Below are 15,104 nucleotides of genomic sequence, written 5' to 3'. Positions count from 1 at the left end.
AGAAGAGAGTCTCCCACAAGCTTGGGGGAGGCTTCCCCGATTACTTGATGCTTTGCCTGATTATCCTCTCAAGAAAAATGAAATACTTGATATCTTTTATAATGTACTAACCGATGCTTCCAGAGACCAACTGGATAGTTGTGCTGGTTGTGTTTTCAGGGAAAGAACTGTTGAGCAAGCTGAATTGCTATTGAATAATATATTGAGTAATGATAATGATTGGACACTTCCTGAACTAACTCCTAAGCCAACTCCGAAGTAAAGGGGTATTCTGTTTCTTAGTCCTGAAGATATGCAAGAGGCAAAGAAATCTATGAAAGAAAAAGGTATTAAAGCTGAAGATGTTAAGAATTTACCACCTATTGAAGAAATACATGGTCTTAATAACCCGACACAGGTAGTAAAGGTAAATTCTCTCTATAGATTTGATGAAGGTGATATTCCTTGTAATAAGTCTGCTAGCCAATGCTTGGATGAGTTTGATAATTTTGTTATTAAACAAGAAAATTTCAATGCTTATGTTGGTAGACAATTGAAACGTAATGCTTATATGGTTGACCACTTGAGTGGTTATTCTTGGGGAACACAGTAATTTCAAAAAAATTCCTACGATCACGCAAGATCTATCTATGTGATGCATAGCAACGAGAGGGGAGAGTGTGTCCACGTACCCTCGTAGACCGAAAGTGGAAGCGTTTAGTTAACGCAGTTGATGTAGTCGAACGTCTTCGCGATCCAACTGATCCAAGCACCGAACTTACAGAACCTCCATGTTCAGCACACGTTCATCTTGGGGACGTCCCTCATACTCTTGATACAGTTGAGGCCGAGGGAGAGTTACGTCAGCATGCCGGCGTGGTGACGGTGATGATGAAGTTACTGACGCAGGGATTCGCCTAAGCACTACGGCGATATGACCGAGGTGTGTAACTGTGGAGGGGGGCACCCCACACGGCTAAACAATGTCAACTTGTGTGTATTTGGGGTTCCCCCCTCCCCCGTATATAAAGGAGTGGAGGAGGTGGAGGGCCTGCCCTCAATGGCGCGCCCTGGAGGAGTCCTACTTCCACCGGGAGTAGGATCCCCCCTTCCCTAGTTGGACTAGGAGAGAAGGAAGGGGAAAGATGGAGGAAGGAAAGGGGGGCCTGCCCCCCACCCAATTAGGATTGGGCTTGGGGGGCGCGCCCTCCACCTGGCCGCCGCCTCCTCTCTCCCACTATGGCCCAATAAGGCCCATACACTCCCCGGGAGGTTCTGGTAACCCCCCCCCCCCCGTACTACGGTAAATGTCTGAACTCATCCAGAACCATTTCGATGTCCAAACATAGTCATCCAATATATAAATATTCATGTCTAAACCATTTTGAGACTTCTCGCCATGTCCGTGATCACATCTGGAACTCCGAACTATCTTCGGTACATCAAAACACATAAACTCATAATACTAATCGTCATCAAACGTTAAGCGTGCAGACCCTACGGGTTCGAGAACTATGTAGACAAGGCCGAGACACGTCTCTGGTATATAACCAATAGCGGAACCTGGTTGCTCATATTGGTTCCTACATATTCTACGAAGATCTTTATCGGTCAAACCGCATAACAACATACGTTGTTCCCTTTGTCATCGGTATGTTACTTGCCCGAGATTCGATCGTTGGTATCTCAATACCTAGTTCAATCTCGTTACCGGCAAGTCTCTTTACTCATTCCGTAATACTTCATCCCGTAACTAACTCATTAGTTACAATGCTTGCAAGGCTTATAATGATGAGTATTTTGACGCCCCCGATTCGACCGTACACTAATCATACACGCAAATGTGTACGATCAAGATCAGGGACTCACGGGAAGATATCACAACACAACTCTAGACACAAATAAAATAATACAAGCTTTATATTACAAGCCAGGGGCCTCGAGGGCTCGAATACAAAGCTCGATACAAAAGAGAGTCAGTGGAAGCAACAATATCTGAGTACAGACATAAGTTAAACAAGGATGCCTTAAGAAGGCTAGCACAAAAACAACACAATCGAAGAGGCAAGGCCTCCTGCCTGGGACCTCCTAACTACTCCTGGTCTTCGGTGGCCTCCATGTAGTATTATCCGTCAGCGATGGCATCTAGCTCCAAGGATCCACCATCTGGTTGCATCAACCGGAAAAAAGAAGGAAGGGGGAAAAGGGGTAGCAAAGCAACCGTGAGTACTCATCCAAAGTACTCGCAAGCATCAGATCTACACTAAGTATGCATTGGTATGAAATGGAAGGGCTGTATCTATGGACTGAACTGCAGAATGCCGGAATAGAGGGAAAGGCCTAGCCTATCGAAGACTAGCATCTTCACGCAGCTCCAAGCATCTTGCAGCATGTAGAAGAGTAAAGAATAGCAGTTTATATTTAACAAACATGTTGTAGTATCAACGCCCAGAGATCCTTCCTCGACTCCCTACGAGAAAGCAATCCCGGAGCCACATAACTTAAGTATCTATTTCTAGTTGTATTATATCAAGATATAAGTCTGAACGTCCATTACCGTGGACACGGTATTCGAATAAAGATCTTCCCTGCAGGGGTGCACCACGTTACCCAACACGCTCGATCACTCTGGCCGGACACACCTTTCTGGGGTCAATGCCCGCCCTCGGAAGATCAACACGTCGCAACCCGACCTAGGCTCAGCAGGGAGGTCCCTGCAGGTCTACATCCTAAGCACTCCGGGTCTGGGCCCATCGCCCGTTGCACTCCGGATCGTTGCGCGCAGGGTGAATACCAGCACCGCCTCGGATGGCCAGCATGATCCGACCGTGCCGCACTGCTGAACTGGACGTCTGACAAAGCTTCGGCTGATACCACGACGCCGAGGCCCATAACTATTCTCGCATGGTGGTTGGTGCGAAAAGGCCAAAGGCCAATTCAAAACAAATACCCAAACCATAGTGTATTATTAGCTCGCGGAGACGAGCAGAGCCTCACGATAAGGTGACCCCGTCACCCCGTCTCGAGGAAATACGGCAAGGGCAAGCCCAGCCCACTTGAGGGCTGCCAGACTTCCCGGCCGTGCCTCGTAACCATCTTGCGGGTGCTCTCTGGGCCTGTCCGACTTTCCCAAAGGTCTGAAGTAATGTTAAGGTAACCGTGTGTCCAAACATCAAGGGGAAAACCCAAGGAATCACCCTCGAAGGATTCCACTCGATGTAATCATCAAGGTGAACGTAAGAGGAACCACCCTCGAGGTTCACACTTGAGGGGTTGCACGACAGAGCCGTATCGAGAATGGTGAAGGAGGAAATCACCCTCGATGACCATGACCGAATAGCTACACTACAGAATTATCATCAGGAGTGCATTATGAGGGATCACCCTCGGCACTCGATAGTAGCTCTGCAGAGTCGAACAACTAAAGGGGCGTGATGTGTTGTGCGGTGTCGGGCTCTAGTCATCGATCATGTAGCTCGAGTCGTCGATGATGAAGCAGGGGCAATAAGGACAACGTGGAGGTCATTGATGGATCACTATCCAACCTATACTAAGCAGTTTAGGATAAGCAGGTAAGGTACAACAACAGGTACAAAAGCAGGCTATGCATCAGTATAGGAGCAATCAATAACAGTAGCAAAATCTAATGCAATCATGAGAGTATAGAATGGGCGATATCGGGATGATCAAAGGGGGGGCTTGCCTGGTTGCTCAGACAAGAAGAAGGGGTCATCATCGACGTAGTTGATCACAGCGACATCAGCGGCAGTCTCGGGGTCTACCGAAGAGAAGAGGGGGGAAACAGTAAATACACGCAAACATATGCACAACATGACTATAAGCGGGGCTAGAGGTGTTCTAACACAGTGCTAGGCATTACTGGCAAAGGGGGAAACATCCAGGAATGTTTTCTCGGTTCCAGACGTTTGTCAGACAAATGAATCGGAGGGGAAAGTTTGCAGGTTCGCTATGCTAGGGACGTGTGGCAAACGAACGGACCGAGTATTTGGATTCTTCTCGAAATTCTGAGCAACTTTCATTTAGAAAACATTTTCATCCGAGTTACGGTTTATTTTCTATGAATTTTCAAAGTTTTAAACATTTTCTGGAATTACTTTAGCTACCTAAATCAACAGAAAAGGAAATATGACATCATCATGGTGTCATTGCTGCATCAGCGGTCAACAGACTAGTTGACTAGTCAACAGGGCCCACGGGGACCCATTGGCAGTGACTGGGCGATGCCCAGTCAGTCATTGACTGGGTCAACAAGGCCAACCGGGCCCCTGGGGCCACGGGGCAGTGTCCTAGGTGGTGGCCCGGGGCTGGCCCACACAACGCCAACTCGGTGGAGCTGCCGGAGTGGCTCCGGCGAGCTCATGCGCGGTGGCCGAATGCCGATGAGGTTAGAAATTGTCTACGGTTCACCATTTCGCGTGCCATGACTTGCGTTCGAAAGCTAGGAGGGAGCTGCGTCGAGTGGTGCTGCTAGACTATGCCGGGGAGGCCGGAAACATCGCCGACGTCGAGCTTGGCAGTGGTGGCTTTCGGGCGTGCTCGCGCTCGTCGCTGCGGGGCACGGCAAGGATCGTGGAAGGTGGCATTGGACTGCTGGGAGCGTGCTGAGCACGATGTCGTGCTCGTCCGAGCTGGGCAGAGAGTGTGGACACGGCGACCAGTACGGCAGCGGAGGCGCGCTACGGCCAGTACGGTAGCTACGGCTAGGGATGCGGTGAGGCGAGGAAAGAGAGGGGAGAGGACGGAGTGGAGCTCACCGAGCGGTCAAGAAAGACCCTTGGTGGCTTAGGAGCAGCAGAGGTGTTAGTGGAGCAACAGCGACGTCGCGGTGGCCGGAGATGGGGACTAGGACAAACGGCGGCTGTGGTGCCTCCCAGCTCCAGCTGAGGCCACCAGTCGACGTCGTCGACCCTGGCGGAGCTCTCCGACAGGTTCAACGGGCGCGGGGCCGCCGGTGGCCGCGTCAATGACGGAGGGCGGCGGCGACTGCGGACGGGCCACGGATCTAGAGGAGTGGAGGGGCGGAGTGAGCATGTGGGCGAGAGAGAGAGAGAGAGAGGGGGGCAAGTGGGCGAGTGGGGCAGGGGGAGGACCGAGGTGCTGGAAGGATGCCCTTATCCCCTAACGCGTCGTTACCGGTAACGGGGTCCGGCAGGAGCACGCGCCCGCTCGGTCGGCTTCCCCTGTAGCAAGGTGGAAGGCGACCGAGGGGGAGCTGGGTCGGCTGCTTTTGTGTGGGCCGAAGCCCACTGGGACAGGGGGCTTCCCCCCTTTTTTTTGGTATCCGCTTTTCCTTTTTTTTCATAAAGAAACTTTTTTTTGAAGCAGTTAACCATTTTATAAAAATGTTGGCTCCTCACCAATTTTATTCAAAGATTAAATGCAACAACTTGAACATTTTAGTTTTCATGCTTGACAAAAATTTAAATCTTGACTTTAGACTTTGTTTTGAATTTGAATTGTAACATGGATTAAATGAGGATTAGCAACAGTAATGTGATGACATGGCACCATTAACTTGGGATTACTGTAGCATAATTATCCGGGCGTTACAATTCTCCCCCACTACAAGAAATCTCGTCCCGAGATTTAGGAGGTAGAAGGAAACAAAGCGGGGTATTCTTCACGAAGACGATCCTCGCGTTCCCAAGTGGCTTCGTCTTCAGAGTGATGCGACCACTGGACCTTGAGGAACTTGACCGCCTTCTGACGTGTGCGGTGTTCAGCATGGTCAAGAATGCGGACTGGATGCTCTTTATAGGAGAGGTCCTGTTGCAACTCAAGCACTTCATGATCCACTGCTCGGATTGGATCCTTGAAGCAGCGGCAGAGTTGTGACACGTGGAACACATCATGAACCTGAGAAAGGTTCGATGGAAGCTCCAACTGGTATGCCACTTTTCCACGCCTTTCGAGAATAGTGAATGGACCAATATAGTGAGGAGCTAGCTTGCCCTTGATCCCAAAGCGGTGTGCACCCTTCATTGGTGTGACCCGAAGATAAGCGTTTTCACCAGGTTGATAGACCATGTCTTTATGATGACGGTCATAATTACTCTTTTGACGTGACTGAGCAGTCTTGAGATTCTCGCGAATGACGTGGACTTGTTCTTCAGCGTGTTGGATAATACCGGACCGAAGAGTGGACGTTCCCAGTTTCTGTCCAGTTCAGAGGGGTTCGACACTTTCCTCCATATAACACTTCGAAGGGAGCCATCTTCAGACTAGCTTGATAGCTATTGTTGTAAGAGAACTCAGCATATGGGAGAGATTCCTCCCATTTCTTGCCGAAGGAAATGACACTAGCTCGAAGCATGTCTTCGAGAACTTGATTGACGCGTTCAACTTGTCCCTGAGACTGAGGGTGAAAAGTAGTGTTGAAAGAAAGATGAGTTCCCATAGCTTCTTGGAAACTTGCCCAGAATCTTGAAGTGAATAAGCTGCCACGGTCTGAGCTGATAACCAATGGAATACCATGGAGTGAAACAATTCTGGACATGTAAAGGGTTGCCAGCTGACTAGCAATGATCGTTTCTTTGACGGCCAGAAAGTGTGCAACTTTGGAAAGCCGGTCAATGACGACAAGTATAGCATCATTACCTTTCTACGATTTGGGAAATTCAGTGACGATGTCCATTTCAACATGGTCCCATTTCCATTCCTGAATAGAGATAGGTTGCAGAGTTCCAGCAGGCCTTTGATGTTCTGCTTTGATACGACGACAAACGTCACATTCAGCAACATAGCGAGCAATGTCTTGCTTCATATTAGACCACTAGAATCTCTGACGAATGTCTTGGTACATCTTGGTACTACCGGGATGAATAGACAACGGAGTGTCATGAGCTTCTTCCATAACTTCCTTAGTCATATCCAGGCTTTTCTCCTTACACGGCACCACTAGGCGGCCTTTGAAGTACAAAGTGCCATCATCAGTAACAGTGAAGAATGAGGGCTTTCCTTCTAAGAGGTAGTGCTTAATCTTCTCAACTTGAGAGTCATAATTCTGCAGTTCCTTGATGCTATCCATGAGATCTGGTTCGACAGCCAGGGTATTGAGGGAACCTTGGGAAACAACACGGAGGTTCATCTTGCGAAACACCTTAGGAGGGGGAGAGAGTGCACCCGGAGGAACAATATGGAGGTTCAGCTTCTTGAGTTCTTCAACCAGCGAAGGTTGAACTTTCCGAACCTCGATGTGATTACAATATGACTTGCGGCTCAAAGCATCAGCCATTACATTAGCCTTGCCTGGTGTATAAGAAATGCCCATGTCAAAGTCGGCTACGATCTCCATCCATCTCTGCTGACGGAGGTTCAGGTCTGGCTGGGTAAACAAATACTTCAGACTTTGGTGGTCGGTGAAGATCTCGCAACGATTACCGAGGAGGTAATGTCGCCACTGTTTCAATGCATGAATGACAACAGCAAGCTCGAGGTCATGAACTGGATAGTTCTCTTTGTGTGGGCGCAACTGACGAGAGGCATAAGCAATCACTCTGCGCTCTTGCATTAGGACACAACCTAATCCTTGACGTGAAGCGTCACAGTAAATGATGAAATCCTTCTTAGTATCTGGCGGAGCAAGCACTGGGGTAGAAGTCAGCTTGTCTTTGAGTGCCTGGAAACTTTCCTGACACTTTTCTGTCCAATCAAACTTGACGCCTTTGTGAAGCAGACCAGTCAGGGGCTTGGCAATCTTGGAGAAGTTCTCGACAAATCGACGGCAATAGCTGGCGAGTCCGAGAAAACTTCTGACTTGTTTGACATTCTTCGGAGGAGTCCAATCGAGAATAGCCTGAACTCGCTCTGGGTTGACGGCAATACCATCCTTGGAGATGACATGCCCAAGGTAGGTCACTTTGGGTAGCCAGAATTCACACTTGGAATACTTAGCATATAGTTGATATTCTCGAAGCTTTTCCAGAACAAGTCGAAGGTGTTCGGCATGTTCTTCCTTATTCTTGGAATATACAAGGATATCATCCAGATAAACCACGACGAACTTGTCGAGGTATTCCATGAATATGTAGTTCATCAGACGAGAAAATGTAGCTGGAGCACTTGTCAAACCAAAGGACATGACGGTGTACTCGTATGAACCATAGTGAGTAACGAAGGAGGTCTTGGGAATATCCTCTTCACGAACTCGAATCTGATGATAACCCAACCTCAAATCAAGTTTAGAGAATACTGAGGAACCAGCAAGCTGATCATATAGATCGTTGATTCTGGGAAGCGGATACTTGTTCTGAATTGTTGCCTGGTTGATAGGTCGGTAATCTTGGACCAAACGATTAGTTCCATCTTTCTTCTTGACAAAGAGAGAAGGTGCTCCCCAAGCAGAGGAACTTGGATGGATAAAACCCCGATGAAGTGAAGTGTCGATTTCCTCCTTGAGCTCAAGGAGTTCATGCGGCGGCATCTTGTAGGATCGCTTGGCAATAGGAGTTGTGCCCGGTTTCAAGTCTATGATGAATTCGACAGCTCTAGCAGGGGGTATTCCTGGAAGTTCTTCTGGAAAGACATCTTCAAAATCACGAACAATTGGAATGTTCTCTATTCCCTCAAGAGGTGAAGCATTCAATGCATTCAGAACATATATCTGATTCTCGGCATCCTGAGCTACTCGGGCTGAGTATTGGACTGTCTGGCCAGAAGGGTGAGTGAGCTGGACTGTCTTGGTAGCACATTCAATCAAAGCATTATGGGCGCTCAACCATTCCATACCAAGAATTATGTCTATGTTGGAAGGTCCGAGTACAATGAGAGAAGCCGGAAAAAGTAGACCTCCAATCTCGATTTGGTTGCGAGGGCATAACATTGTGGTTTGCCACTTGGATCCCGGAGATTGGATCGCTAAAGGAGTGGGCAAATTTTCCATATCTAACCCATGCAACTTAGCAAATTGTTGGGACACAAAAGTGTGTGATGCTCCTGAATCAAAGAGAACAGAAGCTGGCACTGAATTAACATAGAGGGTACCCATCACGATCTTTGGGGACTCCCGATCTTCTTCAATCTTGACATGGGTGACTTGACCACAACTCATGGCAGGCGTCCTGGCACTACCTCTTCTCGAATGACGGGTTTGGCTGCTCTTCTTACAACCAACAGGAGGACTTGACGCATTCTGCGGCTGACCCTGGTAATAATCGGGGGTAAGGTGTCCTGACTGTCCACCCTGAATCGTTAGTTGTCTCGGCGGCGGAGGCAGGCAAGGTGCAACATAAGACGGCCTTGGTGTTGGAGCAGGTCGGTGATGAACATTGTGTGGGATCCAGACTCGGCATTTCTGAGCAGGCTGTCAAGGATGAGCCAACATCTCGAGTACATTTGAGCGACTCTTGGTACTCAGTAAGACCAGTTTCAGTTTGGAAAGCTTGGCTGACAAGCATCACAAAGTCTGCACAATCATTTGAAGTTTGCACAATCATTTGAAGCAAAAGATTCAAGTTTCATAGAGATAGGTGTGGGGAAATAAGTTCTTCATTTGAAGAGTTAGTTGGCTGGCCTACCGGCCCGCAGATTAGGAAGGCTTTTATCGCCAACTGAACTGCGTAACCAAAGCGATTCCTTCTTGGTGGAGATAGGTGGTTCCTGGTCCAACCTATGTCAGTTCGAACCTGACGAGTCGTTCGTTCGTGTGGAGAATCTCTCTCCTTTTCTTCTAAGTCTTGCTTCATTAAGTTACTTGCTCTCTCACCCTCATAATAATAATCAATATTCAAATACTTTATGCTAAATTCTGTATAGCAATCAATGTCTGAGGGCATAGAGAACCTTAAGAGGATAGTAAAGTCTATTTATTTGAGACCAGTGAGGTCATAAATTCAAGCATTCGGGTCAAGACTATAAGGCGCTATCAGGCCATACCTCAAAAGGCTCGCTACCTTCTCTAGATACTTGATTGGAAGAGAGGGTAGATGTAAGAGAGTTAAAGCACTTCGCTGGAAGAAGGGTATAATGGAAAGTCAATCAATATTTCATCCGGAACTAAATAGGTCATTTACAACTCAATGTTTTATCAATCAAATACATCAGCATTCCAAAATACTACCCGCTAACGCCCTCACTCTTTGACTTAGAGGTCTTAGCCCCACCTTTACTTATATCTTAGACTTATACTCTTCCTTACTTCCCTTCTCTGGCCATGTGGTTGAGGATATTTGAAAAAAGAAGAAATTGACAATACCTACTATCGATGCCTAAGAGTAGGTCTTTACCAGCTTGCCTAATAAGAGTAGTTTAATATCGGCTTACTTGTACAAGCTTTAACTATAAGAGTGAGTACGCTACCTTCTTGATTATTATCATAAGAAAGATATTTTGAAACCATCCTGGTGTCATTTACTTTCATAAAGCAAATCTTAGTAAATAAATGTGGGTGATCCTACTTAGAATAAGACTTATATTGTGGTGTGAGGTACTAATATAACTCCACTTTATGCGTATAGGAAGGCGGCTGCTTAGAATGCTAAACAGGCCTACTAGATGGCTTATGCTAGAACAAGTCAAGCTCAACAATGCTTAAGCCCAAGGAATGGATGCGTTAAAGACTGGAAATATAGAGTTTATCTCAACCTAACACATGCAAGCACTTATCCCCTTGCCTTGGATTAGGCACTACAACTATATGTGACTTAGAATCTGACCAGTAACTATACCTTATGAAAAGTAAGCACTAGCTATAGACAGAACTATATAGTCCCGAGTAAGTGGCGCGGAGCGGATTGCAATAAAGCAATAGAGAGTTAGCTACATATATTGAAGTTGAATCTATGCTCTTTGCAAGGCAAAAAGCTATCCAAGATAGTAAGTACTCGGCGGTATACTCCTGTAGCTCCTTGATTCCTTACGCAAGTTAGAGCCTTATGAAAGAGGGAAGACTGCTTATTAATAGGCAACTTTTCTTTAGACATAAAAAAAAGACTGCTATTTGAGGGAATGCAGCATGGGCCCTATAACTTGCTTTTCTATTTCCAACCAAAGCTAGAAGAGCAGCGCGTCTATCCTGAGTTTTCGTGTCTAGCTTGCTTGCTCACTTCCTATAACGGCAATCAAAGAAAATCTCGTTCTGATCCTATAACTTAACTAAACTTAACTAAGTAGTAAAGAGAAGATTAGGATGAGTAAGCCCTGACTTCAAGTCTATGTATAGCAACTAGCTATATTACTACTTATTAGTCATACTTTATCTCGATGGACCTATTGCCGCCTATTTAGAATAATAATAAAGTCTTCTATAGTTACTGGCATATTACTCCCATCAGTGAGAATTGTATACGTAGGAGAGAACCTTGCGCAAAAAGGGCTTTGCTTTATGGTATAGATTAGGAATTGGAATAAGTAAGGCTAACTAAAAGAGAGAAGAGGGTCTACAGTCATTCTATCTCAACACTGAAGAATAAGACGTCTATCCTTACTCTTGCATTAAATAGAATAATATTAAAGGGAGGGGAGTATATCGAATATAAGGCTGCCCTCAGGCAAACCCATAATAAGGCTGATGAAAGCGAAGCAGAATTTAAAACAAATAAGGTACACTCTTGATCCTTACAGCACATCTTTACTATGACTAAAAAGTGCCGGAAGGAGAAAGTCAAAGAAGGACTCGAAACTTGCAGATAATGAATATAAAGATGAAAGATTGAATGCTTTATCAGAGATAGATTTTGACTTGGGCTTGAACAAAGCCATTCTTCGCCTTTCTTCGCTAGTTCGCTTAAGTACATAGGTTATGGCAATACAACATTCTATCTTTTGCTTAGGCTTGAAACACTTATTTTCTTATTATCTTTTTTATTTTCTTTCGCCCTAGGCAATCTCTTTGCTTGCTGACATAAACTTTCAACATAGATCAAGTTGTTTTTTAGGAGTTTTACCTCTTCTTACTTCTTGACATCAGAAAGACAAGCGCTTACCTCCTTCCTAGCAACCTACATATCTGTCTGCTCAAAGCACATTCGGAGTATAGTTGACTATTCCTCCTTTACGTATCTCAGCCAAAGCCTACTTTATTCTCTGCAAGCTAGGTAGTTAAGGAATTAAGTAACTAATTTAGACTGATTGGTGGCAGGCTCCGACGAAAGCTTATGGATTCAGCACTTTGCTATAAGAAAGAAGCAAGGTTGTCCGACAAAACTAGAGTTTTAAGTAAGCAAGAGATTGATTGCGTGGTAGGAAAGAAAGGAAACTACCAAGCGAGGGATTGTTTGCATATTATATACTTATTAACTTCCTGTCAGTAAAGTACTAGTTTTTTAGTTAGTAGTGTGCAATACTGTTTAAGAAATGCATGCAATCTGAGACTTCAGAAAACGTATACTTGAGTCAAACTACACTAGAATAGTCAGTGAAAAACTACACTGAATTAGAAAGGTCTTTTCCTTGAAAGAATAGGTTTTTTGCATCAAGAGGCTGTGAGGAAATAAGTAACATAGTTAATGAGGAGGGGGTATGCATCTTATCATCTTCTATTCGAGAATAAGAAACGATCGAGAAAGGCTGCACATGAATCTTACTCTAGAAATGCCTGTGGAATGTCCATCATCGAGAAGAAGTCGATTCGCTGAAGCATAAAAGAGAAGGAAGAAGAGATCTTATTAGTTTAGTTAACCCTTTGGCCAGCCCTTAGCATCTCAAGAATGCGCTCTTCTCAAGCGAATCCAAATAGGTGTTGGTTTGCGCAAAGGAAGCTGAAGCCAATAGACCAATGGAACTAATCAATCACTTGCTTTCCCGAACTGGACAGCAGGATTTTATCAGCACTGGACTGGAATCGCGTCGATGACTCTAATCTTTAGAGACAGAAGCAGATGGGAGAAGGTTGGATATGGATCATGATCAAGTCTACCTCGTAAGCCACTTAAAGATCTTTGAGCAGCTCGAGAGAGAAATCCGTCTTCATTGGTACAAAATAACCTTCGCCCCCCTTTTTTGTTATGGGATGGTGGTTCCTGTCTATCAACTAAGGTTATAAATTTATTCTATAAGAATCTAGTAGATCACGCACCTATTGTATTTAGTGTGATCTTGTGGGAGAGTAAGGCAACGAGTGAGCTACGATTGAGACTCCTTACGGATGTTAGGTTTTTGAATCACCGATTCCATCGATCGAGAAAGTAAGCAGCAGGCACGAGTAGACCGACTGATAGCAACGGCGAATCAACGCCCGACCCGGCTCTTTTGTCCTTTTGTTCGCAGAAGGGAGATCCTGTGCGCTAGCTATATCTGTTATGGATGGAGCCCTCACTCAACCGACCTGCTACCTGGAAATCCCCAATGCACCAATGTACCAAAGGCACTGTACTTTGAATAGGAAACACTTCCCTACTTCACTTCCTAATTAATAAAGTAGGAGGTATTCGAGTACGGAGGTACTAGACCGTGATTCTGGTCCTGATGCGGACACACCTGTCGACAACAGAGAAGGGATTCAATTGAGAGCGGATAGCAAGATCGAATGAATGGATACTCTGAGATAGAACGAGAAAAAGAAAATTTGATTAATCCTACAAAAGCCTTACAAGGCAGGTAAACTTTATGCAGTATCTGCTACAAAAAGAAGGTTAGAGAACTGGTTCCATCTACTTTATCCTTGGGCATGAAGAACATGCTTCTTTCTCAATTTATAGGAATCGTTAACCGCAACTCTCCTTTTCAGGCTTGGATTGGTTTTTTGATGCAGTAGAGAAGCCGTTTCCTTTGAACTTGGTCCATCGGACAGATATAGACATGGAGAAGCTTTTCAATGTCAATCTTTCACTACTTTGTTTGGACCTTGCTTCTTCACTTAATGCTTGCTTTCCGTCTTGCCTTTGCTGGGCCTACGATAGGCTGTACTCCAATACGAAATAAGATTGTACATGAAGGTTGGTGAAAAGCAAAAGAAGCAATTGGTTCTCAAATGCCGTGACGTCACCTAGCTTTATTCTATATTTCTCATTCTATTGGTATGTATAGTGTCTTTCATCTGCTTTTTCATTCATTCTGCCCACAGCCGTTAGGTATTATGACAAAAGGAACCAGCATGTTGCTCCTGAATCTACAGATAGAGAAGAGGGCACGTCTCTTTTTCTAGAAGCCGGTCTATGTTCTTATTCTTAATCGAATTCTAAAGAAACGTCAGTTTCAAATCACTTCCATTGGGCTGAGCGGGTCATATATGCCTTTTGGCTTTCACCTATGTTATGTATTCTCTCACAATCACTCCTAGCAATAAGTGAAAAGGCGGCTATCGATACTGTCCCAACACCTCCTCTTCTGTGTCTACTTCTCCATTCTAATTTCTGACTGGTTCACGCCTGCTTGTGTATTGGTTATAACCTCTGTACTGTATTTTGTTTGGCTTAAATTGCCAAATGGCGAGACCAGACCCCATGAAGCTTCTAAGTCTGATGTTGATTTGCAAGAATCAGATTTACCAACGGGAAGAACGCTTAGTGTATCCGCGGTGGGTGAATCTTAGGAAACTCGCCTTGTCCGAACAAAAGCGGGAGGTAGGTAGGTGGTAGTTAGAAGGATTCCTTCGGGGAGCTGCTTCTTCCTCTGGATTCCCTTCTTCTATAGACAGACCCCCGACTAGGGCAGCAGCGTTTTAAAGAAATACGAACAGTTTGGTTTTCAGTGAGCCCGCTTCTTAGTGATAGGTTTCTAAAGTATCTATCGCTATGTGCCCCTCCCCGGAAAAAAACAAATAGGCTCGGGCAATTATCAGCTTAGGGACAGCAAGCGGATAGTAGATCTGGCTCCATCCCTTGAATCCGCTGTAACTGATAGAATCTTGTACGAGAGACCCGCAAATAAATAAGGAAACCCGCTTAAAACGCTTTTTAAGTAGAAGCTGAGCCATTACCTGCTAGCATATCTCCCCACCAGGACTCCCCCCAAAGCAAAGCGAAACCCGTTCTTTAATTCAATACCTAGAGACGCTCCAGTCCAAGTTGAGGCGCAGTAGGAGGGATTTCTGTCACCATTATTTATGGACCACGTAAACATACTTTTTTAGTTTAGATTCTTATGCTGGACCTGCAGCCCTAGCCTGGGACACCACTGTGCGACATAAAGATCGGATCAAGTTATGATTTTCTCATTAAGAAAGAGTA

The sequence above is a fragment of the Triticum aestivum genome, chromosome 1B (assembly GCF_018294505.1).
Source record: "Triticum aestivum cultivar Chinese Spring chromosome 1B, IWGSC CS RefSeq v2.1, whole genome shotgun sequence".
NCBI lineage: Eukaryota > Viridiplantae > Streptophyta > Magnoliopsida > Poales > Poaceae > Triticum > Triticum aestivum.
The sequence above is the reverse complement of the archived record's forward strand: the minus strand, read 5'-3'. Positions refer to the sequence as shown.